Source organism: Microtus oregoni, unplaced genomic scaffold (genome assembly GCF_018167655.1).
Source record: "Microtus oregoni isolate MIOR12 unplaced genomic scaffold, Mior012 000016F_ref0000370, whole genome shotgun sequence".
Classification (NCBI taxonomy): domain Eukaryota; kingdom Metazoa; phylum Chordata; class Mammalia; order Rodentia; family Cricetidae; genus Microtus; species Microtus oregoni.
The window spans coordinates 22,664,540-22,681,298 of NW_024543075.1; positions in this window are offsets into that span (position 1 = coordinate 22,664,540).

Genomic DNA, 16,759 nt, shown 5'->3' on the forward strand with positions numbered 1-16,759 from the left:
AGGCAGAGGCAAGTGGATCTCTGTGAGTTTGAGGCCAGTTTGGTCTACAGAGAGAGTTACAGGACAGTTGGGGCTACGCGGAGAACGCAGAGAAATCCTGTCTCTAGAAATCAAAACAAATAAACAAAAAAGAAGAAACTGAAAATCCAGAACTGCATCCCCAAGAAAGGGGCCATCCCTCTCCAAGCCAAGTCCCCTTCAATGACCTGAGTGACTGCCAGCTGGGTCCTGGTGCCTCTGGACTTTCTCCGTCACTCTCAACCCGTACCAGTTCACTCTAGTACAGAGGGAGCAAGGGCGACCTTCTCCCTTAGCCATCAGAAAACCAGATCGGAACTAGAACACAGCTCTACCTGCAGATACAGACGAGGAGCACCAGGTGTGTCTTCCCTGGTGCTGCTAGGAGGCTCCTGTGCAACCTATAGACACCGGTACCCAGGGCCTGGCTCACTTCCCACAGGTGCCCATCACCATCCTTCCACATCTGGCTCCAAGGTTACAGATGTTCTTATGCCATAGAATTCATTTCTGTATGTGACCCACAGACTCCAAGACTGGATGGTAAGCTTGATCCAAGCCACAGAGCCTCCCGAGAAGCTAGTCCCAAGTCACAGTAAAGTCAGACAAGGGGCATCTGGGTCTCTGGCCAACCACAGTACTCATTCTAGAACAACACTTAAGGAAAACCTTTCTCCGGTTCTCTCAGTTCTGATGAAAGTACTGGCTTGCATTAGGAGATTAGGCAGCCTATCCACATGCCTTGAGATTAGAGTGACTGCATCATTTTCACAGGTGGGGCATTTGCTCTATTTGCAGGGAGCAAGGGTCTCATTCAGAATCCATTCCAAAAAAAAAAAGTCCCTACCACTAACATAAATCTAATGACAGTTATTTCAAAATGTGTGTGTGTGTGTATACAAATAAGATTGATTTTTTTTCATAAGCACACCTATGACCTCAGCATTAAGAAGACTGAGGCAGGAGGATCACAAGTTTGAAGTTAGCCCGAACTATATAATGAGAATCTGACAAAAAGAAAGGAGACAAGAGGAGAGGGGAGAAAAAGGGAGAAGAGGGGAGGGAAAAAGAGAAAGAAGAGAGATGAGGAAAAAGAGAGGGGGAAAGGGGGAAGGAGAAAGAAAGGAGTTAAAGGAAGGGGAGGGGAGAGAAGGGGAAGAAAGGACAGAAGGAAGAGGAAAATTCTTCTTCAGCGAGGACCACTGTTTGAATTTGCTGGTGTAAGTCAGGGGTCCACATGCTTTCTCTGTAGAGGGTCAGACCATAAACACCTCAGCTTTAACAGCCTCACGTTCTGCTCCGTGCTTACCCAGCTCTGCCCTGGCAGCGTGAGAAGCCATAGACAATAGGTAATAAAACGGTATTCCAACAGAATGTAGATTTTCCAAAGGAAATGGCCCTCTTTCCAGGACAATGGATGGCAGTCACATGGAAATCAGGTTCCTAAGTCAATATGAAATTAAAACAGCTAAGTGCAATCAAAGTCGCCCATGGTCACACAACACAGCTGAGCAGAGACTGATGAATCCTGTGTTCATAAAGCAATGTAGACTTGGATCCATGATCGTATGAGTGTGGTAGCCTGTACATGAAAGTCCAGGAGAAAGAATTCAGACATCCAGCATCACCATTCTCATGGAAAGGTCTAGAAACCTCCATCTGCAACACTGGGCATATTTCACCCCTTAAGAGTTTAGATAATTTATGAAGTTATCACAACCAACAAGACTTTTTAAAGAACAATGGAGTCACATGTGCGTGCATGTGTGTTTATGTGACACAGTGTGCATGTATAGGCTAGTGTGGGTTGGTTCTCTTCTTCCACCCCACGGGGCCCAGAGACTGAATTCAGTCATCAGCCCCTTGGAAGCCCCTGTGCTCGCTGAGCCGTCTCACCAGCCTAGCAAGACATTTAAAAACAAAACACACAATTCAATTTCCATCTTAGTAAAGGAAATGCAAATTAAAGCTACACCACGATGATTTTTTTTTTTTCATTTTTTGAAACTGGAAGGACTCCAGGTGTTGAATAAACACAGTTGTGAGATTCCGGGGCATCTCACACAGGCAGTCTCTTGTCCATCAGCTGTAAGGGGTGAACGGGTGACTCGGCCTCACTCTTGCGGAGTTAGTTACTGGGGCACGAAATGACAGATGTGCACTAGAATCCTAACACTAGAATTCTAGGAATTCGCCCTAAGGAAACCCTTACCCACTTGTAAGACAACTTGTGAGCAAGGCTGTCTGATGCAGGGCTGTTCTTTCCAGCAAAAAATAAAAACAAAAAACCTGGAATCCACCCAGATAGCCATTAGGCTAATGGAATATGATGAAGCTGGGGGAGGAGGAGGTGCTTTCTACAGATTTTTATGGAAACACCTCTAAGATATACCAAGCGAAAGCAAAAAAAAGCTAGCTGTGGGCCAGTGTGTGTTCTTAAGAACCAATATTTTCCTTAAATGCTGGGAAAACACGCAAAAATATCTATGTTTTTATACATGAAGGACTGAATCTGAAAGATATTTCTGATAAAGTGGGAAAGGACGGCCCAACTTAGACAAATGTAGGGTAGCCATTAGCAAGGGTCTTTCCACGTCACACCTGTTTTTGTGGCTAAGTCTCAGACTACACTCTAAACCAGGCATGGTGGCAGGAGCCTGGAATCCCAGGACCCAGCAGGCAGGAAAAGAGAGTGTTTCGAATTCAAGGCTGACCTAGGTTTTGTAGCAAGCCCCTGCCTTAGCAAATGAATGACAGCAGAGGAGATGGCTGAGTCAGGAAAGGAAGCGTGAGCACCGAGGACCTACCTGAGCCCGCATCAAACACAGTGGCATGTGGTATAACTCTGGGTGAGATGGGGCGGAAGAGACAGGCAGGGCCCTGGCAGCTTGCTGGCCAGCTAGTCTCGCCCAGTTAGTGAAGTCCCACTCCGCCCCCCAACACACACACCACACACTTTTCTCTTTTTATTTATTTTATTTATTTTTTTATTTATTAAGACTGTATATCTCTGGGCTGGAGAGATGGCTCAGCGGTTAAGAGCATTGCCTGCTCTTCCAAAGGTCCTGAGTTCAATTCCCAGCAACCACGTGGTGGCTCACAACCTCTGTAATGAGGTCTGGTGCCCTCTTCTGGCCTTCAGGCATACACACAGAAAGAACATTGTATACATAATAAATAAATATTTTAAAAAAAAAAAGACTGTATAGCCCTGCCCAGATTGAAATTTGCTGTACAGACCAGACTGGCTTCAAATTCACAGAGATTCACCTGCCTCAGGCTCCCAAGTGCCTAGATTAGAGGTGTGCGCTGCCACACCAAGCAGGAGGACCCTTTTTAAACAAAAGATGGCAGATGCCTGAGAAATAATACTCAAGACTATCCCCTGACCTCCATACAAATATCCACATACACAAGTGTACCCATCCACCCGAGAACATGTACACATTCACCCGCATATTAAAAAAAGAATAAATTAATTTTTAAAATTTAAATTCAATTGAAAAATAAAGGTATTTTCACGCTACTACAAACCAAATGTTATTTTTAAGGTAACATCGCCAATATTTCATCCTCAATTTCATCTGTAAATATGAAACTTAAAGGAGATGTGCTGAATAAAAAGCAGTCAGAACAAAAGAGAATCCACGCTGGGGCCAACGAGATGGCTCCGCGGGTGAAAAGCCTGGTGGCTTGCATTCAATTGCATGAGTTCAGTCGGTGGAATTAACTCCAGATGTTATCCTCTGCCCTCCACACACATGCTGGAGCGTGTACACATCTGTGCAACCGTATCCACATACTCCCAAGTACGTGAAAGTAAATGAATGAATGCAGGAAAATAGTTTAAATAATTATGCTGCATATAAACCTTGACAAAATGTGGAGTCAGTGAGACAGCTCAGCAGAGAAGTCCACTTGCCGCCACCAGGCCTGAGGATCTGAGACTCTGAACTTATCACCTTAACCCATGCGGCGGAAGGAGAGAGCCAGCTCCTCCTGCAAGTTGTCCTCTGGCCAACACCAATGCACAGTTGCAGCAGGCACCCACACCAGCACGCACGCATAAACACACACACACACACACACACACACCATTAAAAAAATGTTTTTAAAAAGCTATGAACTCTACAAGATACAAAGTAATCCATAGGGACAGAAAGCAGACTAGATGACCTTTGTGTCTGATGGATCTTAATGGTATAACATGTTCATGGTGTCAAAACATACCAGTCTCTCTCTGTCTTTCTGTGTGTGTGTGTGTGTGTTGTTGTTGTTATTGTTTGGTTTGGTTTTGGTTGGTTTTTCAGATTTGTTTTAGGGAGCCGGACATGTGGGTCAGCAGTTACGAGTGCTAATTGCTCCAGCAGAAGCCCTTGTTTAATTCCCAGCACCCACAGCAGAAAGCTCATAATTACCTGTCACTCCAGTTCCAGGGGATCTGATGCTCTCTGACCTCTATGGGCAAATGCAAATAAATGAAACTTATTTAGGCACCCATATTAAAATTGTGTAGTTTGAATGAGAATGGTCCCCACAGGCTCCTATGTTTGAATACTTGGTCCCCATTGGTAGAACTCTTTGAGAAGCATTAGAAAGCATGGCCTTGCTGGAGGACATGTGTCACTGGGGGAGGGCTTTGAGAGCTTCGAAAGACTCTAGCCATTCCCAACGTGCTCTCTCTCTACCTCGCACACAGAGATCAAGATGCGAGCTCTCAGCTATTCGCTCTGACATGCCTTTGCTCCGCCATCGTGGATGCGATGGTGGATGCTGTCCCTCTGAAACCAAAAGCCCAGTGAAACGCTTTCTTCGATAAGTTATCCTGCTTGCGATGTCTTGTCACAGCAATAGAAAAATAAGACAATAAGAAATAAAATACATAACTCTGTTGTTAAAAGGTTAAATTTTTAATGTGTATGGTTGTGAGCCTGCAAGAGTATGCGGATAGCACCTCTGTGCAGGAGTCCTCAGAGAGCAGGAAAGGGTGTTGGATCCGTAGTTACAGGGGGTTGTGAGCTACCATGCAGGGGCTGGAGACTGAACTCAGAGCCTCTGTTTGGAGCAGTAGTGCTGAACCACCGAGCCCTCTCTCCAGTCTAGGTTGTGTATTTTTAATATGTGCAATCGATTGCCAATAAAATATGTTAAGGTGAATTTCATCTTTTTTTATTTCAATTTCATTTTATTACATTCTATAATATACACATACATAATATTATTAGGACAGGAATCATGTATAAATTAAAAAATAATAATATAAGCATTGAAGGATGCACAGTCAAAAAATTTCTCACTGAAAAAGGCCTGTAATCATATAGGAATCAAAGATTAAAATCAATTTCAAACCCAGTTACAGTCACAGACACTTATCCGCTACATTGTACTGCCCCCTGCTGTAAGTAAATGATGCTACACCCTTGACCTCCAGATAATATACACACAGAATTGTAAAGATGGGAAAAGAAGAATCCTAAGGAGCTACTTAGAACCTCTGTGGGGGCGGGGACGGGTGACAGAGCGCATGAGCCAAGGGTAAAAGGGTAGCTCTAGATCTTTCTAGCACGCCATCTCAAGGGAGACAAAATAAAAACCATTCAAAGCCGTGCCATAAAAAACAAAAATGAGGAGCTGGAGAGATGACTCAGCTGTTCAGGACACTTGCTGCTCTCTCAGAGGACCCCAGCTCCATCCCCAGCACCCGCAGGGCGGCTCACAGTCATCTATAGCTCCTGCAGAGCCAAGCTCTCTGGTGCCCTCTGTGCAGGCGAGATTTTCATACACGTACAATAAACCTTTAAAGAAAAAAATGTGAAACCAATAGACCAAACTGTGAACTTAAAGCGCGCAGACCTGGAAGGCCTGGCCCAGGAGGACACAGAGAGAAAGTGGCTTCCGGGGAACCAAACATGCTGCCACCTTCGTCCTGGCAACGCAGAACTTAAAGTGCAGCCTTTGCAAGAAAAGATTGCTGTAAGAACCATTCATGCAGGAGCTAGAGAAATGGCTCGATGGTTAAGAGCGCTGGCTCTTCACAAGTCCAGAGAGTCTTCTCATTGCGAAGAACTTCAGAGCAGGGTGTGGCCGCTCACAGTCCTGAATTCTATGCCCAGCAACCACAGGGGGCCCACAAACGTCTGTAGTGGGATTTGGTGCCCCCTTCTGGCATGAAGGTGTACATGAAGATAGAGCATTCGTGTACATAAAAGTAAAGCAATAATTTAAAAAAAAAAAGAAAAGGGAAAGAATTGCTCATGTTACAGTCCAAAGGGTCCTGAAACACTGGGTTCGAGATACTCACAGAGTTTTAGATATTATCTGTTGGCTGTCGTGTCCACACACTGATGAGTCAGCTCGTTTGCTCTGTTTAGGGTACGCTATGGCACACGGCTGAGAATTCACTCATGTCAGATACTGCTCTGTGGTGGTGATCAGTACAAGGCAGGGACCCAGCCTACAGGGACCGGCAATGAGCCTAGGACAACCCTGGAGCCTACGAAAGAACAAGCCTATAATGACCACGAATAAGCCAACACCTTATAAACACTACCCCTACATAATCCATTTCCTGCTTCCACATATAACACTCACAACAATGCTGTTTAGTCTGAGAGAGAGAGAGAGAGAGAGAGAGAGAGAGAGAGAGAGAGAGAGAGAGAGAAGGAAAGCAGAACATGTCCAGAGAGTCTTCTCATTAAGAACTTTGGGGCAAGGTAATGGCAAGTCACAGTTAACCCCAGCACTCAGAAGGCTGAGGCAGGGGGTACAAGTTTGAAGACAGCCTGACCTACATGGGGAAATCTTTCAAAACAAAAGATGGGGAAGAGGTTTGGAATGGGGTACACTAAGGGTCCAGCCTGGCTCTATAATTTTGTTTCCAAATAATGTGTGAACTCTAAGCATCTCTGGAACTCAGTTTTGTTGTCTATAAAAATGGGAACAATAGCGGTGATTTTTCTCATAGGATTGTTTTGAGAAAACTCAAAAGGTACTTATGAGAGGCTCTTTACACAGAGCCCGGCACAGGCTAGGCACTTGGCATTATTGTTGTTGTTATTGTTGTTGTTGTTATTTTGAGACAGAGTTTCTCTGCGTAGCCCTGGCTGTCATGGAATTCGCTTTATAGACTCGGTTGGCCTTGAACTCAGAGATCTACCTGCTTCTGCCTCCCAAGTGCTGGGATTAAAGGCCTGGGCCACCACATCCAACTAGTCATCATTATTTTTTTATTTTGTTTTTTGTTTGTTTGTTTGAGGCGAGGTCTTGTTAAGGAACCCAGGCTGACCTCAGACCCCCACGCCTGGGCCTGAGCCCAAGTGCTGGAACTGTGGGCATGTAGCCGTGATTAACCAACCACTCATAAAATGTCTGAAAATGTAATAATTGACACTCAGGCACACGGAAAAAGTCCCCAGACGCCAGCATCAAGAAATGCAACATAATCAGACCTCCCACAGCACAGTCTTCCTGGTGCCTCGGGTTGCCATCCCCTGCCCCTGTCTCTCCCTCCTTTCCCACCCATGCCCAGGGTGACCAGTCTTCTTGATTATAGCAGCCTGAAATTTTTCCTTCAAAAGGATAATCCTGCAGTTTGAGAAGTTACCACTAGAGGCCTCCCGTGAGGCAAGGCAGAGGCTCTCCAGAGGTCAAGAAGAGCTGGATTTGATTCACACTACTTAGGTAAATTACTAAATGTCTCTGCAACACTGTTTGTTCGTCTGTAAACTGAGGACAATAAAACTTCCCCTGTAAGTTAGTTAACTGATATGTACATATATATATACACACACACACACACACACATATATGTGTGTGTGTGTGTACATAGGTACATATAGGTATGTGAAGAGGAGGACCTAAGATATTTTTCAGCAATGACTTCTTAACCTAAATATCACAGAAATCCAACTGTTGGGATTAAAGGTGTGTCCCACCATGCCTGGCTAGTAATGGCTGTTTTGATGTGCAAAAGGTGTAAAGGTGATTGTGCAAAGACGCTCTGAAGGGTGCCCAGGTGTTCGAGCAGTACTGGCTGGGTTTGGAAGCATGGATGGATGTGTTGGTTTGTTTTTGTCAACTTGACCCATACTGGGAAAAGAGAACTTCAAATGAGAACTGCCTTCATCTGAATGGCCTGTGGACAAGTGTGTAGGGTCGTTTTCTTCACTGATGATTGCTGCGAGAGGACCCATCCCACTGTCAGCGGTGCCATTGCTGGGTTCGTGGTTCTGGGCTGTAGGAGAAAGCAGATTGAACAAGTCCCGGAGAGCAAGCCCATAGGCAGCATTTCTCTGTGGCTTCTGCTTCCATTCCTGCCTCTAGGTTCCTGCCTTGGCTTCCCCTGATAAACCTGTGAGGCCAGACATACCCTTTCTCCCCCAAGTTTCCTTGGGCCATGCTGTTTATCACAGAAACAAGACCAGAACAATGCATTTTCCTTCCTGGTCTTTGTTTTGTTTTGTTTTGTTTTTCAAGACAGGGTTTCTCTGTGGCTTAGGAGCCTGTCCTGGAACTAGCTCTGAAGACCAGGCTGGTCTCGAACTCACAGAGATCCGCTTGCCTCTGCCTCCCGAGTGCTGGGATTAAAGGTGTGCGCCACCATCGCCCAGCTGGTCTTTATTATTTTTGTTATCTAAAATACCAGAGGCTGACTGGATTTATTTAAAACAAACAAACAAAAAAAAAACAGGCTTAGGGGCCAGCAAGATGGCTTAGAAGATAAAGGCACTGCCACAAGACCCAAAGACCTAAATTCAATCCCCAGAGCCTACCTGGTGGAAGGAGAGAAGGAACTCCGGCAAATTGTCCTCTGACCTCCACACATGTGCATGGCACATAGGGACACACATACACAAATAAATAAATGTGCTTACAATTTTTTTTAAAAGAAATGGTGTTCAGCTCACAGTATTGGAGGCCACACAGTGTGAGACTCCAGCAGGAATCTATGATAGGTTATGGGGTACAGCCAAGAGAAAGGATTACACCTCACATCACAAAGCCAGGTACTGAGGTCCCACAATCCTTCCCTGAGCCACTCTCCAAATGGCCAGCAGACTTGTCACTTAGCCCCATCTCTTAAAGCCCTCATCATTCACAAAATCACCATTCTGGGGGCCAAGTCTCCAAGACATGAACTTCCAGATTGACAGACCTCCAAACCATTGTGATGGACATTAATATTGTAGCAAACAGCTCCTTCACTGGGTGAGGAGCACAGCTGCACATCAAAGCCACGTATATATATAAATGATGGGTGCGGAGCCAGGCGATGGTGGCGCACGCCTTTAATCCCAGCACTCGGGAGGCAGAGGCAGGCGGATCTCTGTGAGTTCAAGACCAGCCTGGTCTACAGAGCTAGTTCCAGGACAGGCTCCAAAACCACAGAGAAACCCTGTCTCGAAAAACCAAAAAAAAAAAATGATGGGTGCGGAAGGAAAGCATCTTCTGCTGTTGTTTGGTTGACTGGTTTTTTTCAGAGGTCTCACTCTGTGAGGCTTTAACTTACAATCCTCCTGCCTCAGCCTCTCAAGTGCTGTGATGGCATGCATGTGCCACTACTTCCAGTTTTATTTTCTAGTTTTGAGTAACTGTGATTTTTTATTTGCTGTTGGTTTTGCCCTTCATTCCTATAGTACACTCCCTGTATCTCTTTCATAAATTCCATTTCTAGGAAATGAACTGTCCTATGGAAAGTTCCACTGGCAAGGATCAGAGGATGGACTCCAACCTACAGCTCTCAAGGAATTTAGTCCAACACTCCACAAAAAAGATTTTTTTTCACAACCACAAGAAGGAGTTTGGAAGCGCCTTCTTCCCTGGTGAACATTTTCAAAAACCTCAGGCCTGCAAGCACATGGTTACTGCATTGTGAAGCTCTTAAACAAGAACCCAACTGAGCCGTGCCTATGCTCTGGATTCTAAAACAACTGTTGTTTGGGTCTGTCTCTGCTGCTGTTTGATAAAAGGTCTCATTATATAGCTTAAGCTGGCTTCAAATTCCCTACGTAACCCAGACTAGTTTTAAACTCTAGCTTTCCCTGCTTCAGTTTCCCAAGGAGGATCACAGGCACATGACACCATACCTGGCTCAATATCGTTGCTCTGACAGAAATTTGCTATGTAATAATGGATAGCAAATATGTCTGTGGGGAAACCTCTTGATGGCATTCACTGAGGCGAGGAGACTTGCCCACTTCAGGTGGCATCATTCCCTAGGTAGGTGATCCTGAACTATGTATAAAAGCAAACTGAGCACAAGCATGCATGCATTCCTTGCTCTCTGCTTTTTGACTATAGAGGTAACGTGACCAGCTGTATCAAGCTCCTGTCACTGTAACCTCCCCACTGTACAGACTATCATCTGAAACTGTGAGACAGAGTAAACCCTTCCTCCCCTCAATTGCTTTTGTCAGGGTATTCACACTAAGACAGGGAGGAAGGGTCTGGGCTCATCATTTCAGAAGCTTCCATTCACACTTACCTGGCTCCATTGCTTTAAGGCCTGTGACAAGGTAGGCTACCATGTGAGAAGGGCATGGCGAAGGGAAGCTGCTCACCTCATGGCGAAGGAAGCAGGGAGAGATGGGGAATGTGCTGGCTACTCTTGGCTGTCTACTCGACTACATTTGAAATGAACTACAGTCCAGAAACGGAGGGCAAACCTATGAGAGATTATTTTGGCTTGGTTTAAAGTGGGTGAATCCTCTTCTAGCCCTGACCTTTGAGGTCAGGTGGAAAGACACACACCTTTGACCTGGACTAATTCAGGCCACACCTTCTGCTGGGAGTCTATATAAGATGGAAGTTTTTCTCTTTGCCTACTTGCCCTTGCCTTACTAGTAAGTCCATTCCTACATTGGCATTAGAGCCTACTTCTTAATGCCTTAGAATTCTGTTGATGGGTAGTAGGAGGCCGCTAGTTCATTCCTGGTTGCTCAACCCCAAAATAATCACACAGAGGCATGCATGCATATACATAAATAAAAGCAATTGGGGGTGTTGGTTTTTTCGAGACATGTTTTCTCTGTAGCTTTGGAGCCTGTCCTGGAACTAGCTCTTGTAGACCAGGCTGGCCTCGAACTCACAGAGATCCGCCTGCCTCTGCCTCCCGAGTGCTGGAATTAAAGGTGTGCACTATCTGCACCAGGCCAATCCTCTCATATCTTAACTAGGGTACAAGACATAGACTCTCCAGATTGGGACAACTATTGGAATAATCTCTGTAATTTGCCAATTACCTATGACCTGGATATTTAGAATGTGTTTCTCACTTGATGTTGTTCTTGTTGATTGTAGTTTCATCTTTGCTTATGATATTACCTTTTCTTTCTTCTGCACAATACTTGATAGTTGTTCTTATTGTAGACAGTTTTATAGTATAGGATTATAACTTCTTATTTTGAAAAAAACGGGGAAGTGTTGTGGGATTTTGATCTGTTTGGCCAATGACCTTTGGGGAAGCAAGCCCTAGGGCGGCGTGGTCTTGTCTGCCTACATGACCACTTAAAAGCTGAGAAGAAAGCCAGGTAGTGGTGGCACATGCCTTTAATCCCAGCACTCAGGAGGCAGAGGAAGGAGGATCTCTGTGAGTTTGAGATCAGCCTGGTGTACAAGAGCTAATGCCAGGACAGGGGCCAAAGCTACATAGAGAAATCTTATCTCGAAAAACAAAACAAAACAAAAAGAGCTGAAGGAGAGGGGTCATGGTGTCATGCACGCTCTCACTTTCTCAGTTGAATGATTGGACCTCAGCTAGCTTAGTTGATAGGGCATGAGACTCTTAATCTCAGGGTTGTAGGTTCAAGCCCCACATTGGGCACCACTCTGTTATAAAAAGGAGCGGTAGGCTGCTTCCCTGCCACCTGGCTAGCTTATGCCCGAAATAATCACACAAAGATCTGTATTAATTAAATTGCTGCCTGGCCCATTATCTCCAGCCCCTGTTGGCTAACTCTCACATATTGATCTAACCCATTTCTAATAATCTGTATTGCCACTTGACTGTGGCTTACCAGCATGAGTCTAACCAGTGTCCCTCTCGGAGAGGAGAGCCATGGCGTCTGCCTGACTCTGCTTTCTTTCTCCCAGCATTCTGTTTGGTCTATTCCACCTATCTAAATTCTGCCCTATCAAAAAGCCAAGGCAGTTTCTTTATTTGACCAATGAAAGTAACACATAGAAGACCCTCCTACACCAGTACCCAATCTCCAGTGGTGGGGACCAATCCTTAAACACATGAGCCTCATTTTAGAGTACTTCCTACCCAGGTATTTCTCTAGTTTTCTCAGCACAATTTATATACTAAAATGATGCTAATAGTATGGCTTCATCATATTTTCTGACATCTAGTAAGACAAGGTCCCCTCTGGTCTTCATTTTCACTTTCCTTAACTATTTTCTGTAATTTCCTTTTTTAGACAGGACCTCGCTCACTATGGAGCTCTGGCTGGTCTGGAACCCACTATGTAGATCAGTCTGTCCTGGAACTTGCCTGCCTCTGCTTCCCAAGTGCTGGGATTAAAGGCGTGCACCACCACACCCAGAAATCATTACTAATGACTAATCATTACTATTTCCAATGATCTTTAGCCTTTAAAACCTGAATTTCATAAGAATTTCATTTACTGATATTTTACTTTGAAGAGAATTGATGTTTTCACTCTGTTAACTCTCCCTGCACAGAGAAGTTATCTTTCCACTTGTTCATCGTTTAAGTCCTTCATAAATATTCAGAATTTTCTTTACATAAATCCTGTGCCTTTCTAGTTTAATCAACTCCTAAGCATGTTCCCTTCATTGCACTTACGATTATAATATTGTTCCCATTTGTATTTCCATTTTAAAAGCCACTGATGCGTGTACAAACATCCTTCAGTATTCACAAGACTGACTCCAAGATTTCCAGGGATAATGACTTCAAGTTAATAATATAAAATGACTTAGTATTTGCATATAACCTTTACATATACACCTTAAATCACCTCTAGTTTATAGTACCAAATACAAAATACAACGTAAGTTCCATGTGAATACTTGTATACCGTATCATTTAAGAAATAATGACAAGAAAAATGTTTGAGTATGCTCAGTGGAGATGTTTTTCAGGGATCTAGAGAAATGGCTCAGTGGTTAAGAGCACTCGCTACCCTCCCAGAGGGCCTGAGTTCAGTACCCAGCACCCATGTCGGTATCTTCAGCTCCTGGGGCACTGACCACCCTCTTCTTCACAGTTGGTTAAATCTGTGGCTGCAGACATCCAACCGTGCGTGTATCAGGAACACTTTAGGGCACATGCTTAGGTGGGAGGTGGTGGCAGGAGCAGAACATCACTCGTTTTGGTTTGTTCATTTGTTGCAGTGCTGAGGATGGGGTCCAGGCCAGCGCCCATACAAGCTATACACGTACCACTGATCACCATCCCAACCCTTGAGCTCATGTCTTTAAAACTTCATACAAATGTATAGACTTTCCACAACTATTTTTAAAGATTATATATATATTATATATATATAATATATATATATATATATATAATATTCTGCCTGCATGTATCCCCGTGGGCCAGAAGAGGGCACCAGATCTCATTATAACTGATTATGAGCTACCATGTGGTTGCTGGGAATTGAACTCAGGACCTCTGGAAGAGCAGCCAGTGCTCTTATCCTCTGAGCCATCTCTCCAGCCCCTACACAACTTTTTTATTTTAAGCTTTCTTTATGTCAAGTTGAAAAATATCCAGTACCATCTGGCTTGCTCCAGGCTTTATCTAGGGTAGGTTTAAGTTCCACTGAGTTCACATAGCACCAGGAACATTGTGTGTCCTAGCTGGTATCCCCTGAGATGACCATGGTGTCATTGAGTCCCATCTTGTCCTCAGTGTCTCTGCTGCATTGTTTCTCTTTCCTTTCCTAACTTAGTCTTTCTCCTTATCTGTCCATGTCCCTCTCTGTGTCCCTCTAGTTATCTATCTATCTATCTATCTATCTATTATTTATCACTTGCCTCGCTCTGTCTTAATCTATTTGATGTTGCTCTAAACAGAAGTTCTCAACCCTGTTCTCAGTCATGACTACTTTGTTAAACCTTTAATTCCAAAAATATTTAGATTATGACTCATATCAGTAGCAAAATTACTTATGAAGTAGCAATGAAAATAATTTTATGGTTGAGGTCACCACAACATGAGGAACTGTCTTAAAGGGTCGCAGCATTAGGAGGGTTGAGAACCACTGCTCTAATGTCACAAACTAGATGTCTTAGTTATTGCTCTATTGCTGTGAGAGACACCATGACTGTCTCAGTTGGGGTTTCTATTGCTGTGATGAAACACCATGACCAAAGAGCAAGTGGGGGAAGAAAGTGTTTATTTGGTTTACACTTCCCTATCACTATTCATCCTCAGAGGAAATCACAACAGGAACTGAAGCAGGGCAGAATCCTGGAGGCAGGAGCAGAGCAGAGGTGATAGAGGGCGCTGCTTACTAGTTTGTTCCCCATGCTTGCTCAACCTGCTTTCTTAAAGAACTCAGGAGCAGCTGGGCAGTGGTGGTACAAGCTTTTAATACCAGCTCTTAGGAGGCAGAAGCAGGTGGATTTCTGTGAGTTCAAGGCCAGCATGGTCTACAAAGGGAGTTCCAGGAAAGCTAGGACTGTGACACACAGAAACCCTGTCAGAAAGAGGAAAGAGAGAGAGAGAAAGAGAGAGAGAGAGAGAGAGAGAGAGAGAGAGAGAGAGAGAAGGACCCAGGGCCCCTAGTCCAGGGGTTGCACCACCCTCAGTGGGCTGAGTCCTCCCCTATCAATCACTAATAAAGAAAATGCCCTACAGGCTTGCCCATAGCCCGACCTTATGGAGATGGTTTCTCAATTGAGGTTCCCTTTTCTCAGATTGATATAAAACTATCCAGCACAATGACCAAAGCCCCCTCTTATAGAAAAAAGAAGTTAGGGGCTTGCTTCCAGTTTTAGAGGGTTAGTACACGATCATCACAGCAGAAAGCAGACAGGCATGGTGTCGGAGCAGTGGCTGAGAGCTTTATTTTACATCCTGATCCACAGGTAGCAGGCAGGAAGTGAGAGGGACCTCAAAGCCTATCCACATTGGCGTGCCTCCTTCAATAAGGCCACACACCCAAACCCTTCCCCAACAGTTCCGTTAACTGGGAAACAAACATTCAAGTATATGAGCCTGTGGAGGCCATTCTCCTCCAAACCACCACACTAGGTAAATTACAAAGCAATAGGAGTTTATTTGTGACTGGGAGTGAGGGTCAGTGGTAGAGCGCCTGCCAAGCTTGCAGTTAAAACTCCAGGAACATAAGTAGATGCATTCAGCAAATCCTTGTCTCATCATTTTCTCAAGCCTAGATTTATATGCTGGGCTCTTTAATGACTCCAAAGACAGATATTTTCTTTTTCTACTTTTTCATCCCTTCCCTGTAAGCAGCCTCTCTTGTATTTGAGAAAGGCTTTTCTTCTACAAAAGAAAAGAAGGTTCAAGGGGGTAAAAATGTGTTGATCTTTCAACTTTGGTCTTGCCAGAATTACAGGTATAGAGGGAAAACCGGTGAGGGGAAGCTGGGTCTGACTTTTCTACATGGGTGCTGGGGATCTGAACTCAGATCCTAATGCTTGTGTGGCAGGCACTTACCAATAGACCCATCTCCATGGCCCTGAAAAATTACATTGTACTGATATATGTGTATGCGTCATATATATAAAGTTACCCCAGGAAAGGCCAAAAAGGGCTGGAAGTGAGAGACCTGTCCCCTGAAACTCAGGGGAGGAAGGTAAAGGTGTGTATGGGGGAAATGTGTGGGGTTCTAGTTGCAGGTATGAGACAAAGGAATTTGAGGGATGTAGTGTGCCATTGCCTTCAGCAGAAGGGCTGCCGCAACACTGCTAGGATTGAGCAGGTAAGGACAGGGAAGAGCTGACCAAGGGAGTGTGGCAGCAGGCAGGGCTGACATTTCAGCACCCTGGAATAAAGGTAGAGATGACCAGCGGAATCTTTTGTTTGTTTTGTTTTTGAGACGGACGTTCTTGTGGCTCATGTTGGCCTTGAATTCACTATGCAACCTTGAATCCCTGATCCTTCGGCCACTGATACACATAGTGGCAAAATACACAGCACAAAAATATTTTATTTTTAAACTAGTTACAGCCATACAAAATTCTCTTCCGTCTTTATGTCTGATGTCTTTGTTTGTTTGCTGTTCTCCATTTTTCTGTTAGGGTCTCATGTAACTTCTAAGATGACTTTAAACTCATGAAGCCAGGGATGACCTTGAGCCCCTGACCTTGCCCAGCTTTGATGTCTTGACCCTGTGATCTAGAAGCTCTACAAAGACAAAGAACTTCTCTGTCTTGCTCAGCAAGGTAGCCTAATGGATCGTGAAATACCTGTTGGACAAATGAGTGGCTCCATCAGTTGATCCACAGTTCATAACAGTTCGGAAGAGGCCAGCCACATGAAGAAATAATAAAGAACACAGGCACTGAGGTTGGGTGTCTGAATGTTAGCTCCAGTTCTGAGTCTGAGCCTTGCCTTGGTAAGAAAGGATGAAGAGTCTATACAGTGTCTGGAGAGAGGGTTAAGGGCACTTGTTCTTGCATAGTACCCGGGGTTTCATTCCCAGCACCTACATGGCAGAGCCTCACGGTCATCCTAACTCCAGTTCCAGGGGATCCAACACCATCTTCTGACCTCCTTGGGCACCAGGCACGCGTATGATGTACA